The sequence below is a fragment of the Malaya genurostris genome, chromosome 2, assembly GCF_030247185.1.
Source record: "Malaya genurostris strain Urasoe2022 chromosome 2, Malgen_1.1, whole genome shotgun sequence".
NCBI classification, from domain to species: domain Eukaryota; kingdom Metazoa; phylum Arthropoda; class Insecta; order Diptera; family Culicidae; genus Malaya; species Malaya genurostris.
In genome coordinates, this window is record NC_080571.1 from 55563078 (window position 1) to 55583276 (window position 20199).

General features: G+C 38.0%; 2 protein-coding genes across 8 annotated transcripts in view; both read right to left on the reverse strand.

Annotated features, from left to right (window-relative positions):
* The window catches only part of LOC131427270 (spectrin beta chain, non-erythrocytic 5), a 335003-nt gene that overhangs the window by 267593 nt on the left and 47211 nt on the right, over positions 1–20199 (reverse strand). The window lies entirely within an intron of this gene.
* The window catches only part of LOC131427271 (uncharacterized), a 71518-nt gene that overhangs the window by 34448 nt on the left and 16871 nt on the right, over positions 1–20199 (reverse strand). The gene's annotated exons all lie outside the window — the stretch shown is intronic.

The window sequence follows — 20199 nt, forward strand, 5'->3', positions numbered from 1 at the left end:
GACGATTATTGGTGGTGTTTTGTAGTTTTCCAGAAATATCATCATTTATTTGAAAGCCTAATGATGAAAAATTCAATTTAAAGTCTTATAATTAAAATTAAATAATTATTTTTCGAACTATTCAATCTTTTTCAAGACTACCACTGAATCAGTCTTTTAAAGGCTATCTGGAAAATCAGTCCTTCTTAAAACTTGTGCAAGTTAGGAGTGTATTCTAGAAATCGGCAAAACCGTTCATTTCAAAGAACTGTTGAAAACTTGATAGTTGTACCGAAAGAATTAGTTCTATTGAACCGTTCTTTCGTTTTTCTGAAACTTTGTATGTTTCTTCGAAAATAATATGAGAGCTATAAATTATATTTTGTAGTAAACAGATTCAATAATAGTGAAGTCTTTTAGCATGTGTTCTACCAATAATCATTCTCTTTTATATACATTTTCAAAGTACGCGAACTTCTACCAGATTCCTCAAACCAGCAAACGTTTCGAAAGACTATTCTATTGAAAAGAAAAAAGAGCTACCATTCTTCAATAAAGAACTCCAGTTCACTCAATCTTCGAGGAGAACTAGTTCTTTTGGACCGCTCGCGGACTAGTGTATTCCAATACTTTTTTAGTCTGGTATAGTATAAGCTTAAAAATTAAAAATGAATAAACTAAAGCACAACACTCCTCTCGCAAACCCGATTCCTTCTAACAACCAGTGACGTCTCGTGACTAAATCTACGGGTTGTGCACTGCTTATATGGTATGATATCAAAACCGTTTCGACGTTGCAACTGAGCCAGCAATTTGTTTTCAACTGCCATAAGCATAAGGCACTGAAGCCTCTCCTGAATGTGTGCATACAAGTTCTCACAGAGTTGACAGTTTGACCAGTTGTGCAGTGCACATGAGGACAATTGCTAACAACACATACGATATCCCTTCGGATTTGGGTTTTGGCGAGAGAACAAAGTCCTTCTAGAATTCTTAAAATGTACGCTTCTAGTGACTGAGATGATCTAAATTCGATTCTCTTATCATCGACACTGAACAGGCTCTTCCGAACTCTGAAAAACCAGTTTCAGCTGTCAAAGAAGGAAATCAAATACTCCTTGCAAACGGTGGATAAAATGAAAGTCGACAGCTTTGTCGATTTTGTGAATCCTATTGAACAATTTCACATTACTGAGACAAATTTTGGTGAAATTAGTGGAATCACTAGCTGGCAACTAAAAACACGGCTCCTAAGAATTCTTTAAAAAAATATTAAACATGTTACCTGATGTTACTTTTACCATTATGCATACTTATTCTGAAATTTGAAGACAAACACTAGAAAAGGTCCTAAGTGCAAATGACAGTTCCTCTTTCTTTACTCATTCTTTCGATAATTACGGTCCTATAGGCAGTCCTTCTATCTTACACTTTGCATAGAATAACGACTGAAACTATCAACATTCGATTAGCTTTTTAAAAAAATGTTGGAAAATACAGGAATACGCCGTAATATTGAAAGAGAAAATAAACAAAGAGAAACTGTCATTTGCACTTGGGATCTTTTCTAATATTTGTCGAGATTTAATAGAAATCCAGCAGAAGCATCCAAATTTTCCTTATTTTCTATTATGAGCATTCATTGTGCTGTTATTGATGGCAACTAAGAAAACTCTCATTGATTTAAAATTGCTGAGGTGTTGGCTCCATTTTCAATGGATTGTGTACCATTGAACCTGTGAGGGACAATAAAAAGTTTCAAAACTTGTTCTGAACTCCTAGTTCAAACACAAAATGGCCTTCATCTTTTCATTTGTTGTATCAGGAAAATCATGATGCTGAAAATCGTTACTAAGATTAGGACTAGTAATTTTTATCCCGGATTTGCACTACAATTCCCGACTTTTTCCCGATAAAACCAAATTCCCGACTTTTTCCCAGTCACTTGCCACCCTGAGTTTTTATACAATATACAGTAACGAGCCATTATTCAACGGTACTTAATAACAGACATCAAACATAGCAAACAAATCACCGGTGGCGCTTGTTGTGAACAGCCATCTCTATTGACTAACGGAAGAGGAAGTTTGCATAATAAACTTTTGCTATAAATCTATATACACTGAAGTCTTTTTTTATGCGAATTTACGTACCGCATAACTATGAAAATTCGCATAAAAAACCGCATAACTCTCAAACTTCGCATAAAAAAAAACCGCAGAAGGGAAGCCGCATAACTCTGAAAATTCGCCTAAAAAACCGCATAACTCTGAAAATTCGCATAAAAAACCGCATAACTCTGGCAATTCGCATAAAAAAAGTCGCATAAAAAACCGCATAACTCTGGCAATTCGCATAAAAAAACCGCATAACTCTGGCAATTCGCATAAAAAAGTCGCATAAAAAAACCGCATAACTCTGGCAATTCGCATAAAAAAAGTCGCATAAAAAACCGCATAAAAGAAGACCTCCGTGTATATATAAAAATGGATGCAAGTTTGTATGTTTGTAACGTCATAACTGCGGAACTACTGAACGGATTGCCACCAAACTTGGCACAGGTACTTCTTGCATTTCAGAGATGGTTCAAGGAGTATATTTATAGGGGAGGGAGCGTAACAAGTGTCATTAACAAGGGGGAGGTCATGGCAAAATTCATATAACTGGACAAGAATCGATACGTTTTGAAGACCATAGAAACATTTTGCATACCTTAGATATGACTATATGGGGTGTGGATGTAGTAAGTGCCTTCAAAAATGGGGGGTTTACTGTTTAAAACGGCATAATTTCGAAACTACTGCACGGATTGTCACAAAACTTGGCACAGATACTTCATGCTCTTCTGAGATGGTCATAAGGGTATTTTAATGGGGGAGGGAGCGTAGCAACTGTCCCTAACAAGGGGGGTCATGAAAAAATTTGTCTAATTTGACGAGAATTGATACTTTTTTAAGACCATAGAAACAATTTGCATATATTAGATATGATTACATGGGGGGGAGTAGAAGAGCTATTAAAAAATGGGTTGTAATGTTTGTAATGGCATAACTCCGGAACTACTGAACGGATTGCTATCCAACTTGGCACATGTATTTCTTGCTCTTCAAAGGGATATTTTTGTAGAAGAAGAAGTGTAGCAAGTGTCATTAACAAGGGGGTCATTAAAAAAATTTATTTAATTTGATAAGAATCGATATTTTTTGAAGAACATAGAAACATTTTGCATACCTTAGATATGACTATACCCCATATAGTCACTCCCCCAGGTGGATGTAGCAAGTGCCTTTAGAAAGAGGGGTGTAAAGTTTGTAACAGCATAACTTCGAAACTACTGAACGGATTGCTATCAAACTTGGCACATATACTTCTTGCTTTTCAGAGATGATCATAAATCTTTTTTTTTGGTGAGGGGGGGGGGGGGGAGATGGGTAGAGAGCGTAACATGTATTTTTAATATTATTTGACGAGAATCGATACTTTTTCAAAACCATAGATACTTTTTACACAACTTAGATATGGTTGTAAGGATATTCGTGTGGGATGGATGTAGTAAGTGCCTCTAAAAAGGGGGTGTAATGTTTGTAACGGCATAACTACGGAACTACTGAACGGATTGCTATCAAACTTGGCACAGATACTTCTTGCTCTTCAGAGATGATCATTTCCAGGGGTGTATACATACATACTTTTTGAAAAACTGAAATATGGTCTTAAGGGTATTTGTGATATAATGATATAAAAAAGAAGTTTAATGTGAAGTTGATAGATTATTCCAAAATACGATACTTATTGATAATTAAAGATATTATTTGCACTTAAGATTAAGAGTATTTTTAGGGGTGGGGGGGACTATAAAATAAGGGTCTCATTCAAGGGGGAGCAAAGCTCAAATTTTTTAAATGATCGAACATAGCTCCGAAACAACACCTAACTTGGCACAAGTTATTATTGATGTTATTGATAGGTTGCAATAAGGATATTTTAAGGGGGATATAGTAAGTGTTTGCTAACAGGGAGAATTTGAAGCAAAATGTTTCGAATTTTGCGAAAATCGAATTCAGATGATCAGATTTATCGCGACGAGCTTAGATGTTCATTACAGAGGTGATCAAAAGAGTGGAGTTTGAAGCAAGTGCCTCTAAAAAGGGGTGCTTATTAAAAAATTTATTTTATTTATCGTCAAACAAGGGGAGAAATTTGGACTATAAGGAAGAAGTTTTAAAAATCAATTTTCGTCCATCTTTTTGTAAAACCAGAGAGGGGCAAAAATTTCAAAGTCGTGCTAGATGGTATTGCTAATGTTAATTCGAATGCAACGCAATTTTTTTTTTTGATAATTTCAAAAAATCTTGTTATATTCCGCCGGGGAATTCCAAGAACTAAGGGAATATTAATCTTTATCTGCCTTTGAACACGAGTTCATGTAATTTTCATAACTTAACTACGAAACAACCAAACGAATCGCCACCAAGTTTGGCACATATACCAAAGGTGGAAATCGATACTTTTTGAAGAGCACAGATACTTTCTACACTACTCAGTGGGTAATCATGGAGGAGAGCTGTAGTAAGTTTACTAATGAAAGGGGAGTTAAATGTGAAAACTATTCGACTTGAAACGCTTTACAAATACAGATAATACTTTTACATCAAAGAAGATTACCAGTTATATTAAGGAAGAGGAAGACTAGCAAGTTCCCCAAACATGGGAAGTGTAAGCTAAAATTGATCGAATCCTACGAAAAACATAACAACAAAAAACTGACTCGATATGACGAGCATACCGTGAAAATATGATTATTGTGAGACCTAAGAATGGACACTGGCCGTAAGGAATCTGGACATGTACGGAGTACTGTTCAATCGGGTTGCCGTCTAAGTTGTTCTCCATCACAATCTGAGTATTTCATTGGGCAGGACAATTTTGAGAACATTTTTCGCGGCATTACCATCCAGAAACATTTCCGTGCAACGCCGGGTAATTAAGCTAGTATTATTATAAATACTTCTTAAACGCACTTGACATATTATTAATTGAAGGTTCTTACTTTCAAAAATTACTAGAATAAAGTTTTGAACACCGTTTAAGTCTAAAGAAAAAAATTATTCTAGTTAAGTTATTCTTCTAAACGCTCAAACGTTGATAAAAATTATTCCTAAAATTAGCTTTAAAATCCTAGATAGTTTTTCGCAATTATTTGCCTATTTTTCAAACTTAAATCTGTTGATAGGAGAGTTTTAAAATTGCATTTTTAATGTCATCATGATCGGTTGAGTCTCGTACACAACACTGTATTTTTTTAACATGTTTCACAATTTGCATAATCAGTCAACTAATTATAATGATTATCGATTTACGGCAGTATGAAAGAAGCTGTACAGATTGTGATAATTTCAAGGGGAAAAAAATTTCTTTTTACCACTTCATTTATGTTAGGAGCACATACCCATTTTCAAACGCGCTAGCAGTTCAACATAAACTGATGAGTCAAAGACGAAACGTAAAACAAAGTTTGAAAAGGGGTATGTTCACCTAGCATAAATTTGGAGGTAAAAAAATAAACTTTTTTCCACTTGAGAAAAAATCTCAAGAAGTGGAAAAATGTCATGAGAATTGGTTCAAGCGTATGCAAAATTGTATAGATCATTTAGGGCAATATTTTGATTTTATCCATTTGCGATCAAATATGATATTGTTTTTATTTTTAGACTAAATGCTTAAGTAACAACCCTCGTTATATTAACCAATATTTTGTGAAATCTAATTAGAGATTTTCAAAAAATATCGACAAATCGAAATTCACCTTTCTTGTTTTTAGAATGTTCTAAAAAAATATTTTCTAATCCTACTACATCATTCAGAAAGACGCTATTTTGGATTTGAAAATTGCTTTAAACATAACTTTTTGACTCCGACATTTGTCATACCCGTTCTACAAAATTCCAACATTGTGAGAATTTGCCACAGTCTCGAAAAAGTGGAAGCCACCTAGGGTTTGATAGTGACTTGAAACATGAATTTTTGAGACCTTTTCGCCGAACCCGTTCATATGTAGAGATTCGAAACAAGATAGACAGACAGGAGTCAAATATACCGCCCTCTTGGGTTTTGAAATAACCTAAACGGGCACTTTTCAGAACCTACTCGTCAAATCGAAGTGGTAATAATTCATTTTTTTAAGGGACTTATTATAAATAATACACACTTAAACGTGTGTATTTGGGTTCAATGTTTTCGAATCAATTGACCCCATCGTTTGCCGGTGAACCAAAATGAATAGTGATCTGCAAAGCAGTGATTACTCGTCCAAACGAATACGATGTGCAGCAATAATAAAGCAAATATTTAATCCATCCGCTCTGCATTAAGGCAGGGATTGACTGAGTAGGAAAATGTGACGTAGCACACATTTATAGATTTTGCAAATATTCCGTATTTCTACCATTGTGGGCCACAAAATAGTAATACTTTGTTCATAATTTCAAAATTCTTCATTTATTCAATTTCCGGAATAACCTTCAATGTGCGGAGCGATTCACGTTTGATGTCTTCAATTGACTTATAACGGCTTCTCCGGAGCGATAATTTGAGTTTGTTGGATAGCCAGAAGTCATATGGAGCTAAATCAGGCGAATACGGTGGTTACGGAATGATATTGGTTGAATTTTTGGCGAAAAAATCACTGCGGTCCATTGTTGTGGTGCGATCAGCAAGAGTTGTCGCCCCATAATTCCGGCCTCTTTTTACGAATAGCTTCGCGCAAATGACGCATAACACTCAAATAGTATTCCTTGTTGACAGTTTGGGCGGTCGGAAGGAAATCGGAGTGCACCACACCTCGATAATTAAGGAAAACTGTCAACTTTACCTTGATTTTTTGTTTGCTTTGACGTCACGCGTTATCGACCCTCTTTGAACAACTGAATCAAAAAAACTTGCTCGCGACATACAATGAATTTCCTTTTGCAACATTCTAAACCTTTCGGCACCAGAAATTTGATGCCGCACACAAAACTTAATGGAGCTTCTATGTAGAATGTTCACTTCGCCGATTGCACTTTTAATACTTCAGAAAGACAGGTGTACACTAAACACTAAAGAATTTTTGGCCGTGACATTTGGCACAGATGTCACTGACAGTCATAACAACATCATAGAAAAAAATATTTTGACGAAAAAGGTTTCCACGCGAAGTATAATTCAAAAGTCTTACTACTTTTTTCCCACAGTAGTATGTGTCGGTTTCACACGATGCGCTTTGTGCAATGATTCGTTCAGTTCTTGCGGTTGAAATTTTACGCAACTTTTTTGGCACTGAATTTTACCATAACGCTTGTTCATATCAAACATTTTAGGAAACTTTATTGTATCAAACATTTTAGGAAACTTTATTATATCAAACATTTTAGGAATCTTTATTATATCAAACATTTTAGGAAACTTTATTCACGTCGAAAAATTAGGAAAAATCATTCATTTCATTCTAGTTGTTTCGGGATTCCAAGTACTGTGGCTTGTTCTTCGATCAGTAATCTTTCATTTAGGCATCATCTTGCTGAAGTTGTTCACATGCCATGTCTTTGTCGTACATTGAAAATTTCGTTTTCTGGTTTCCCCAATGTAATAAGGTTCAAATGTTCGGAACGTACAATGTTTTCTCTTACTGCCTCAATTTCGAAGGCGCTACTTTGTTGGGCAAACTTCCTCAAAATGCTCTTCAGTTTTCTCCTTCCTGATTAAAGCAAAAACTTGTCTCGATAATGGCGATAATTACCGAACCATCGAAAGTTTTCGCCACCTTCCCGGTGCAACCAAAAGTAAGACAAACTATCGACTACGGCCGCAATAACAACAACAAGCCCGTGTTCTTGTTTTTGACGCACGCGATCAAATCGATATTCATGTATAGTGATATCAGCAGCAGTAGCTGCGGACCCAAGTTCGGCGACGAAAGTAGAAAGTTATCTTGAATTATCGTAGCTGTTTTTACTTTTTTTTTACTCCTTCCTTTTTACAACCCGTTTTGGCTGGTTGACTAAAAAACCGGCAACTGACCGTCCACACAAAACCAACACACACACTGGCCGAATCTAAGTCATCCTCCTACTTTTCTCTGCTGCGCGGATCCACCCAATCAAAACATGGACTCTGGTTGACTGATCCGATCGGTGCAGATGACAGCCAACCGATTCTTCACGTCATTCATCTACATAAATGGACAGTATGGAAAACGTTTGCCTCACTGTGGTAGTCGCGTTTCGTGGCACAGCCACAACTAAAATTATCTGCCCAATTAGTGATGCTCGAGATTTTCCCTTGAAATGGCTACTGGCTGGCTGATAAGTATGCACCGCGAAAGGACGTGGACTATCCAACCGGAACTGCACGCCGGCGCTATTGATGAGAAATCACGGGCTCGGGTTGTGTTCATTGTTTGCACGATTTTGAATAACTATGAATGGTTTTTCGCAATGCCCTAATGATTGGTTAAATTATAAGACGTAAATGCGGTATAAGTGGACCATTTCACCTGATTCATAGCCAAACGCTTTGTGTAACTGGAACTGAGAACTCATTGGCACAGTTTCAATAATGTGTAACAAACAGAGTCGCAGGAAACCGTCGTCTACTTACAACAATTGACGCAATGATAGATCGATAATAAACCTCTTCTGGTCAAGTGTCCTACGTACCTGCAAAATAAAACAAATCAAAGATAAGAACATTAGTTAAGGGGTTTTGATACGATGATTTGTACAAGGCAAATAACAATTGATAATACAGTTTCCCAGAACTAGTATGAATTCCTGCGGATTTTTAGTGAAATCCCTTCCGAAATATTTCAGGATAAGTCAATTTATTTCCTTAATTACCGACAGTTGGAAGGGGCATTGTCCGCAGAAGAAAGTCAATCCCAGCCTTAAGAAAGACGCAACATCCACTGAAAAGTTCGAGTGAGAATGAACCGTTTGCAAAAAACGTTTGAGGTTCTATATAAAAAGAATTTATTTAAAAAACTCAAATTAGTATTAGCATTATTCGAGACCGTCCATCAGTTGCCTCTATATTAGTAATCAAGATCAAGCAACTTGTTTGGGAATAACACGATATTTCAAATTGTACAAACAGCGTTTATATAGCGTGCGTTATTTGTAGTGGTAGGTTGGTAATAAATGAAATATTATCATGCGTTTGTTTTTCTGGGTAGCCGGCTGCCAACAATGCTTCGGAGTTTAATCATGATATGACGAATTTCGCGCTAAATCGTATTCGGAGTTGGCAGCATCCTCTCAGATATTAATGAAACTTGCTGTACATGAAGACTTTGTCGCAAAAGAAAAACACTTTGCATACTTTGTTTTTCAAAAAATGATCTAGACTGTCTTTTGAAAAGGGTCATTTTTTTTATCATTTTTTTTCAAATGGCTATAGTCGCAAAATGAGAAGTCTTACGAAAAAGTGTTGTATGAGTGATTTTTACAAAATTAATTAGATTAGTTAGAATAGACTTTCATTAGTTTAGTTTCCGATAAAATTACACTAAAAATTAAATCAGCTTGAACAAGGAAAAGTTTTTTTTTTTTTCAAACAATATTATTTCCTTAAAAGTACCCAACATGAATTTTTGACTGTAGGTAGGGAACATAATCACCTATCTTGTAACCAGTGCAGTAAAATTTCATTCAATTCCATTGAAACCGAATGTGAAACACACTGACGATTTCTCTACTGCAGTAAACTTCACACTCTGGCACACACAACGTTCGCTGACGTACCGAACCGGCAGCATTCAGTTCTTCAATCGATCTTCTTCAAATCAAAGCTCAATTTAACCACCGTCAGGTTGATCTCTTGAAGTAACAAAATATCTTATTCAATAGTGTGAAAGCGGCCTTTAAATGAGGTTTACGTGAACATTCGAATTGGTTCGAGATAATAGATGAAAGACAAAACTTCAAATGACTAGGTACAATTATTCAACTGAAGATGAACTCTGGCAGCAAAAGTCATATAAATTTGTATCGATATGCTGACGGTCAGTGGCCATAAATTTCATTTTCATCTGATATCATTCGATTGAAAATGAAATTTTACCGCCCTGCTAGTAACAATATTTCATTCAAACCAAAAATAAGGTTTTTTTTGCAAATCGAGTTTAAATTTTCAAAATCTATTTCTTTCAGTGTAGGAGTCGACTATGATTTTTTCGAAATTATTCGTTTTCTATTAAAAAATATTTAAAATCATACAACACTTTTTTGTAAGATTTGTCAGTTTTCGACCGCAGACATTTAAAAAAAAATAGTAAAAGTTTGGACCTTCTCAAAAGACAGTCTAGATCATTTAAAAAAACAAATATGCAAAGTGTTGTTTGTGATTTCCGTGTACAGCAAGTTTCATTGAAATCTGAGAGGGTGCTACCAACATTAGTTCGAGTTAGCGCGAAATTCGTCATATGTAATAACGCATGAGTCATTTGAACTTCGGATTTTATTTAATTACTACTACGATTTGATTTTGTTGAAATCTCGAACGTTTCCTTCCCATGCCATTTGATTTTGGACACTCTGTTGGCTAACATGAGCGGTCATATTTTGCTTCATCCTTTCATCTCTGTTGCATCCCGAATCATCTTTTCATTCTTTTAATTGCATATGATTTCTAAACTGAGTGGAATTTAATTCCTTGTCTAAGGACACTCTTATTCTCCGCTGTATTGATAGCTTTGATATTTGGACTCTATTATCAGGTGTACAACTTTGTTTCCGCCGTTTTCCGATAGGTGGCTATACCGACTGAGGCTGGTTAAAACACATAGATGATAATGCCTTTAAAGTGAAAGTGTACAGTGCCTAACAAATTGTCATCGCCGTTTTGAGTGACAGTTGTTCACGTTTTCGTTTTATTCACGCTTGAAAATGTCTGTTTATGTGCCCAATTCTCGCCATTTGCGGGAAGTTTTACTTTTCTGTTACTGAAGCACATCGAATGCTTTCATAAACTTACGGTGATGCTGCTCTGAGTAAAAGAACGTGTCGGGAGTGGTTTCAACATTTTAAAAATGGTGATTTCGATGTCGAAGACAAACATGATGGAGGAAGAGAAAAAACCTTCAAAGATGAATAACAACTTACTACGAACTCTTAAAACCGGGTGAAACCATCACAGTAGTTCGCTACCGAACGCAACTGATGCGCCTTAGTCGTGCGCTAAAAGTAAAGCGGCCACAGCATCAAGAGCGACATGGCAAAGTCATCCTCCAACACGACAATGCTCGGCCTTACATCGCAAAAGTGGTCAAAAAGTACCTGGAAACGCTGAAATGGGAAGTCTTGCCCCACCCGCCGTATTCCCCAGATGTCGCCCCTTCGCGACTTCCACCTATTCCGTTCGATGGCACACGGCCTGGCAGATCAACATTTTCAATCCTTCGGAGAGTTGGAATAATGGATTGCTTCATGGATAGCCTCAAAAAGGACTCCTTTTTTCGAGCCGGGATCCGAAAATTTCAGGAAAGATGGGAGAAAGTTGTCGCTAGCGACGGACAATACTTTGAATAATACATCTGTAAGCACTTTTTCACAATAAAGCTTTGAATTTTGGAAAAAAACGGTGGAAGCAAAGTTGTACACCTAATATAAAATATCGTCTTCGAGTCATCAGTGCGTTAGCAGTTCATGTCAAATTACTAGTGAAACTTAGCAGTTCAACATAACATTTTGATTCTGTGTCGAAGACCAATGTCTCAAATGAACGCATTACAATTTGAAATATAACATACTACAAAATTTAGTGTTCAAAATATCAGCTTTATGCTATTCAATGAATACACTGAGGTTTTTGGACGCGATTTTTTACGTCGAAGCGACGCGGTTTTCTACGCGAATTTTCAAAGTTATCCGGTTTTCTTGTTTTTTTCTGTTTTAGATAACACCAGATCTCGATGCATTATGCATTTCTGAGACATTTGGCATCGAAAAAAAATATTCGAATCACCCTTTTTTTCCAGTTTTCAAGAAAGGAGATAAAGCCGATGTATCCAATTATCGTGATATAACCGCACTATGCGCCGTATCACAATTATTGGAAACTATATTTCTGGATTTTATGAGGCACAGCAGCAACAACTACATTTCAAAAACTCAACACGGATTCATACCGAAACAATCAACTGCAATAAACTTACTCTGGTACACTTCTTTTATAGTTCGATCTCTACAAGCACAGATTAATGCAATTTACACTGATTTCTCTGCAGCCTTTGACAAAATAAACCACCAAATAGCGGTAGCAAAACTCAAAAGACTTGCTTTCAGTGGATCGTTGCTAAATTGGCTCGAGTCATACCTAATTGGTCGCGAATTGTCTGTGAAAATCGGAGACTTCATTACAATGCCCTTCGCTGTCAACTCTGGAGTCCCTCAAGGCAGTCACCTAGGACCGTTCATATTTTTACTCTACCTCAATGATGTCAATGTCAACTTCATATTGAAATGCCACAAACTATCCTTCGCAGATGACTTCAAGCTTTTTTATTTAGTTAAATGTCAAGAGGACACTAAATATTTGCCGTCACAGTTAGACTTACTCAAAAACTGGTGTCTGGATAATAGAATAGTTTTGAATACCTCAAAATGTTCTGTCTTGTCTTGATTATCTACGACTAGAGCATCTCGCACAATTTGCTGAAACGTGAATCTTCCGTGAAAGATTTGGGTATCATTCCTAATTCCAAGCTAGACTTCAAAAGTCACATCGATTATGTGATTTCGAAGGTCTCCATCCAAGCTCTTGGGTTCCGTCTTTCGCGTTACCAAGAGCTTTACTAATGTACACTGTCTTAAGGCATTATATTGTGCTCTGGTCAGTTCGACGCTAAAATATGCAGCTGTTGTCCTCACTACTAAATCGACATTGCACGCATCGAAGCTATCCAGCATAAATTTATTAGATTCGCTTTGGATCCCACTAATCTTCCTAGTTACAAAAATCGTTGTAAGCTTGAACGAACTACGAACAGGTAGCTCATTGACCTGGATCGGCTATCTGTTCGAAGGAATGTCTCCAAAGCCGGTTTTATTTCTGATTTATTAACACATGGATCAATAAGTCCCGAGACTTACAATGGAAACAACATTTTTATTGCAATTTTTTTTTTCTTCATCAACATAATCACCTTTTATCGTGATACAATGGTTCCAACGTTTTTCCAAATTTTCAATACCATGTTTATAAAAAATTTATCTTTCGCTTCAAAATAAGCTTCAGTTTCAGCGATGACCTCCTCATTTGAGCCAAATCTTTTTCCTTGGGGTATTTTTTTAAGATCAGCAAAGAGCCAGTAGTCACTGGGGGCTAAATCTGGCGAGTATGGGGGGTGGGGAAGCAGATCAAAGCCCAATTCGTTCAATTTCGCCATTGTTTTCATCGACTTGTGGCAGGGTGCATTGCACCAATCGCGGCACTGACTTGGAAAAAACCTTTTTCATGCTCAATTTTTCATGAAGGATAGTAAATACACTTCCATATGATACCTGTGTCATCTCAGCAATCTCACGGAGCTTCACTTTACGATCTTTCATTACTATTTTTGTCACTTCACTCACATTTCCCGGTGTAACGGCTTCCACAGGTCTACCCGTGCGTTCCGCGTCATTTGTGTCGGTACGACCACGTTTAAACTCGGCGAACCAACGACAAATCGTTGCTTTTGATGGACAAGAGTCCGGATAACATTTTTCAATCCATTGTTTCGCTTGCACGGTGTTTTTACCCATTAAAAAACAATGTTTTATCTAAACACGAAACTCGGTTTTTCCATTTTTAAAAAAACTACAAAACGACTTTACTCCAACCTCGATAACTCAGCTGTTTCTGGTCGGATCGACTTAAAATTTTGACCCGTTTCAAGCAAAGGTTAGTACTCTAGAAAGACGTGGGTACTGGTTTACTACGAGCGCTATTTCTGCTTTAGTCTCGGGACTTATTGATCCATGTGTTATAATCACGTATCGATTGTCCCGAACTTCTGCAATTGAATAATTTGGACATTCATCGACGTAATCTACGCTCTAATCGCTTCTTGAGTTTACCCATTGCACGAACAAATTACGGTTACAATGAACCATTTTACAGTATGTGAAGAACATTAAACGATTGTTTCATAGTCAGTTGTCAGATTAACTTTGATCAGTATTTGTTTGTAACCGTTTGTATTTTTGTTTATCCATCACTAGGTCTTTCCTCTATCTCCGTTGGATACTAATTAGATTCGCTCGCTGAAACTAATCCTTTCGCTTCTCCTCTCATTTTCTTCGTTCTTTTTTATTTCTATTGGAAACTAATCAGATTCGCTAGCAAATACTAACCCGCTGCCACTTCCTTCTTTTTCTCCGTATCCCACTCCTTTTAACTATTCACTTTTCTCTTCTCTCTCTCTCTCTGGTCGTTTAAGCAAGAACACTATTGCTGCCCTGTAATGCTTGGTGTCATCAACTAGTTATAGGGTTATAGGTTTAGTTTTATTTGTTAGTCTTTATTGTATCGGTTGGATCATTGTAATCTATTGGTACAAAAGATGAGGAGGTTTTATGCCTGCTGGAGAGAGAGATTGCCCAATTTCATCTCCATCGGGCTTTTCCCTGCTCCCCAAATTAAATAAACAAATGAACACATATATCGCTTCGCAGTGTTATGACAGCCGATTGTGTCAGACGAGTTCTAGTTTTCAACAAGCTATGGAAAAAAGACGAGTTTCGTGTTCACGCATAAAAGCAACAGTGAAATTGAATGGTTTGCGGATTCGTCCACCATCCCCCGTATTCTCCAGACCTGACCCCCAGCGACTATTCTCTATTTCCAAATCGGAAAAGGTTTCTCCATGGAAAGTAATTTTCGTCGAATGGTGAGGTCATTGCAGAAACGAAAGGCTATTTTGAAGGTCTTGACAAATCTTTTTTTTTTTCAAATGGGAATCAAAATGTTAGAGAACCGATGGGAGATTAAACTGAAGAATAAAAAAATCACGGCAAAAAATCGACTGTTTCTTTGTTAGCCCCGGGACTTCTCATTCCATGTAGTAGCACCAAGCCTGTTGACTGAATTAAGAGAGATAATGACAGACGAGAACAAAAATTTTAGTATACTTTATGGAAATTTCACGACACGAATCTATACACAAATCCGAGTTATGCTTCAAATCTGCTAATCTAAATCGTACACCTAAACCACGAAATCTCAAAATGAAATCAACAACGCTGTGTTTTGAAACTAAAGACTAAAGGCAAACGCGAAAATCATAAAACATACAGATTGCATTTTAGCACACCAAAGTCAATAACTATCGAAGTATTATAAAATAAACAACAAACAGAGGGAGCGGTCACTATTCGACCAACCTTGCGATATGATATATCGACAGTCGAATGTCATTTCGGATTAGCGCTGCAGGCTATTTTTTATACAACATCGAAAAAATACCCACGCATCAAGCACGGTATCAAAAGAAAACAAAAACTCTCAAACTGGCCCGATCCAACTGAACGTGTTTAGGAGAGACACCGTTAAAAAAAATTATTCGAAATCATATTAAATAAAGCATACTGTTTTGAAGTGATGCTTTCGCAAATATGACACGTCTCCGGTGCGATCGGATTGCAGGAATTTCCAGAGCACATCGGTGTTCGGAAACCCTCTTTGTTTTCACATGGTAATGCAATTTTATGCCATGTTTTCTTGATTAGGGTGTTCCTCATTTAAGTGCAATTCTTGTTCGGCAGTATGGATGCACCTCAGCAATGCAACAGCGTGTGCCGTAGTTTTGAATACGGAGTGCGGCACTTTGAATAAGTATATTTTCACCAACTTTCGCCGATGAACGGTGGACTACCGAAAACCGACCCGCTACTGCTCGAGTTCAAATAACCACGATAGACGTACGTATTATGCATTCCGGGTGTCACATGCAACCATCATCGTCGGCTACAATTCACCGCCAAGTATTCACATTGCGCAACCCGGCATCGAAGAAAGAGTCATTTGGCTTGTTGCATGCGGCAAACCGACGGACAGACGGCAACGAGGACGACGACGACGACCGCAGACCTAGTCATTTAACCAGAGAAAGTTATAAAATGCACACAACCAATGTCTCAGGCGACTGTCACGGTGCTCGCTCAGCTACCGGGGTTTAGCAGGGCGGGGCTGGAATGACCGCTCGATGGATGGATGCCGTTTGAATCCAATCCATCCTCCTATCGAATCGAGTCACAGTTTGAAAAAAAAATGGTAAAAAGAAACAAAGCTACTCAAAACGAATGTTTGACATTTGTCAGCCCACGGCGATAGTATTTCTGTGGTGATCGGAAAGTTGACCCTACGCCGCTTGCTTGTCTCCTCTGTCTAACGATTTATGACGACCAACTAGTATTTGGTTTGCAAGGGCCTCAGCGAAATGATTAAATATTGCACGGTGAAACTCCGGGTTGATTGATGCTAGCCTTTTGAGTTTGCAAATTATATCGTGACTGTTGTTGTTGCTGTCACTTTTTTATTCATAATAGCCACAACTGACTAGCATTACATTACGATATTTGTACCAACCTCGGATACATTGAAAATATGAACGAAGATTTTTTAACAACAGCAGTGTGCTGTTGACGGCGTATTTCCTTACAAGTATTCCTTAACAGACGAACTGGGCTACGTTGCCCACATGAACACGGCATAGTAATCCACTATAGCAAAAATTAGTAGGTAACAATTGTTCTTTGCGTTTCTATCTTTGGATGTAGAGATATCGTTTCGGCAAACCATTTCTTTGTACCAGATAAATTTCTTTGTTCTGTTCATAAATAAAAAATATATATTTTGAAATCTGGTAGGAATAGGACTCTCTTCAGCTATATCTTAGAACAATAAATGCCGTGTTCTTATTTTAGAAACAAAATCTATTTCTCAGGTTAGAATGTTCCTTAAATAACAGTTTTTGACTTTCTCACAAGAATGTGCCATACAATCACTGCACAGCGGTTCGGGTCCTAAATTCATGGGGACAAAAATATTTGTGGCGGTGTTGTCTTCAGGACAAACGATCAGTGTTCGTAATAATATCTCGCAAGTTGTATCGCGAATAATTGACGAAATTTTTCTACATGATAATGGACGCTGAAGCTTTTGTGCTAGAAGACTTTAGGCAGCTTCCCAGAGTGTCTTTTTATACTACCATGCAACAAAACGCCATGAAGGAGCATTTCAGGACGAAGAAAAAGGCCAAGTTTCCCAAAAAAAATATTTGGTCTAGCAGGCCAAAGCTTCATTACTACCGGAACGGTAAGCAAGGAAATACACCGTTATGAATACCTAAGGAAGAGATTGTTACTATTCCTACACAGCCATGACACTTCCTTGCCCTTCTGGTATGATTTGACATCTTGTCACTATGCGGTGTTGGGCTTTCGTGAAGAGTTCTCATCGAAAATCTTTGACAAAAGAAGCTGCAATGGGTTTCGGAGAAGTCTGCGCAGACCCTAATGGCTGGAGTAAAATCAAAACTTTGTAGTTTCTTCATGCAGCCTAGTTACGTAACTGTTATTAATTTTAGGATGATTATTAATTCACAATTAAACTAATAAAAAACATCTTGAATTGAACTAATAGTAAATTTGTTATATTTCAAATTTAATCCGTCCAGATTTCTACGCGGAATAGCTTTATATCATTCTAAACTACATTTCTTGACGTTTCGTCAAAGAAAGATTTTAAGGCATCGAACACTGAAATACACAATGGTTTTTTAAAGCGGTTTTTAACGCGGATTTCCGAGGTCACGTGGTTTTTTTTCGCGAATTTTCCTAGGAATCCGATTTTCTTGTTATGTCTTGGAAATACATAAAACGTCGAGATTTGGTGTTATCCCAAAATCTGACACTAAGAAAATTATTTTTAGTTTACACCAGATCTCGACGGCTCATGCAACTAAAAATTCCTAGAGTCGATCTTTTTCAAAAAATTTTTTTTTCTGGGATCACACCAGATCTGAACGTTTCATGCATTTCTAAGACATTTGGCATACAAAAATTGATTCCGGAAATCTCAATGTCGATTTTATTCAAAAAAGTTCTGTTTAGATTACACCAGATCTGGACGTTTCATGCATTTCTAAGATATTTGGCATCAACAATTTTTTTTTAGATTTGCTTTTTTAATGCGAATTTTCGAAACAACGATTTTTTTACGCGAATTTCAAATCACGCGATTTTTTTTGCGCGATTTTTTTTGCGCGGGTTTCCGAAGTTACGCGATACGTATCCCCCGCGTAAAAAGAGACCTCAGTTTACGTTAATTTTATGCTAGAATACATTTTATGTCAGAATACATTAGCATTATTTATTTCAATAGAGAGCTTCATGGCGTCTGCATAATCCTCCGTACTTTTAGACAGGAAGTAAATGTCGTTTACGTACAAGGTGAAAAGAAGAGGGCCTAGGTGAGCCCTGGGGAACACCTAACGCGACCTTTTCGACATTCACTCTGTTCAAGAATGGGCAAAACTTAATCTCTTATTGTATTTAAGACAATAACATATTTTTTTCTCCCTACCATCGGAAACAATGTACGATAAAAGTTACAGTATTATGAGAACCACAAATAACTCAAAATTGAATTTTTCTAAAATATTTGGTATGAACGAGCATTAGGGTGAAATTCAGTGTCAAAAAAGGCGCCAATATCAACTGCATGAATTGAACGAATCATCGCACAAAGCGTATCCTGCAAAACCAACACAAATTTGGTAAAATTTTATTCCTATAAAATGTTTTTTCTAGGTAAAATGTATAGTGTGGTTTGGTTGGTGAACGACTGGACACTGCGCAATTCAGGCTCCAATGTGGTTCTTAGCCTCTTGTCCAGTAACTCCTATCCCTACCTCCCCGCGGTACCGGCTAGAGTACGAGTAACCATAGGAAAGATCGGGTAACCAACCCCGGTGGGACCTTGGTCGTATGCTGACAGGGAAGGGGGGGCTTGCCTTCTCTTTACAGAGAGAGAGCCTACCCGAGCGTCTGTTCCCCATGTTCCGTGTAAAACGCTGATTACCTATGAAAATCAGCTGGTTACATGCCAGTTTTGTGAACAACCTGCACACGACGGTAAACCTTGCACCGAAACTGCGAAAAGGACATCTTCAACCAAAGACAAGGTCAACCGTTCAACAATACAACCGATGAGGCAATGGATGACGAAACGAGCCACGACAAAATCATATCGACCACGTTCTCATCGAAAAATCATATCAACCACGTTCTCATCGACGGGCGATTCTTCTCCGACGTCATCAATGTCCGCTTTTACCGCAGTGTCAATATTGATTCTGACCACCACAGGAACGCCGGGACTCAATCTCGAGCAGCTACGTAGCATTCGTACTGAAGAGGAATACTCGCAACAACTGGAGCAAGTGCTACCAACGAAAGAGCAGCTTGGCGCGGCGACTCTTGAAGACGGCTGGAGGAACATAAGGTCCGCCGTGAGTAGCACTGCTGCAACCGTTCTAGGTACGAGGTTATCGAATCGAGGAAATGACTGGTTTTACGGCGAATGTCAGCAGTTGGTCGAAGAGAAGAATGCAGCAAGGGCGAGGATGCTGCAACACCGAACTAGAGCGAACGAGGAACGATACAGACAGGCGCGGAACATACAGAACACGGTTTTCCGGAAGATAAAGCGTCACCAGGAGGACCAAGATCGCGAAGCGATGGAACAGCTGTATCGCGCAAATGACACACGGAAGTTCTACGAGAAGGTGAACCGCTCACGTAGAGGCTACACGCCGCAGGCCGAAATGTGCAGAGATACCAGTGGTAACCTTCTCACGAACGAACGTGAGGTGATCGACAGGTGGAAGCAGTACTATGACGAGCATCTGAATGGCGAAGCACAAGATACAGAGAACGGTACAGGAATCAATCTGGGTGCACGCTCAGCCGACGACAGATTCCCAGTCCCTGATCTGTCGGAGATAAGTGAGGAGATCGGCAAGCTGAGGAACAACAAAAGGCAATGACCAGTTGCCAGGCGAGCTGCTCAAACATGGAGGAGATGCACTGGCTAGAGCGCTGCACTGGATGATTTCTAGGATTTGAGAGGAGGAAATTCTACCGCAGGAATGGATGGATGGAGTTGTATGTCCCGTTTACAAAAAGGGCGATAAGCTAG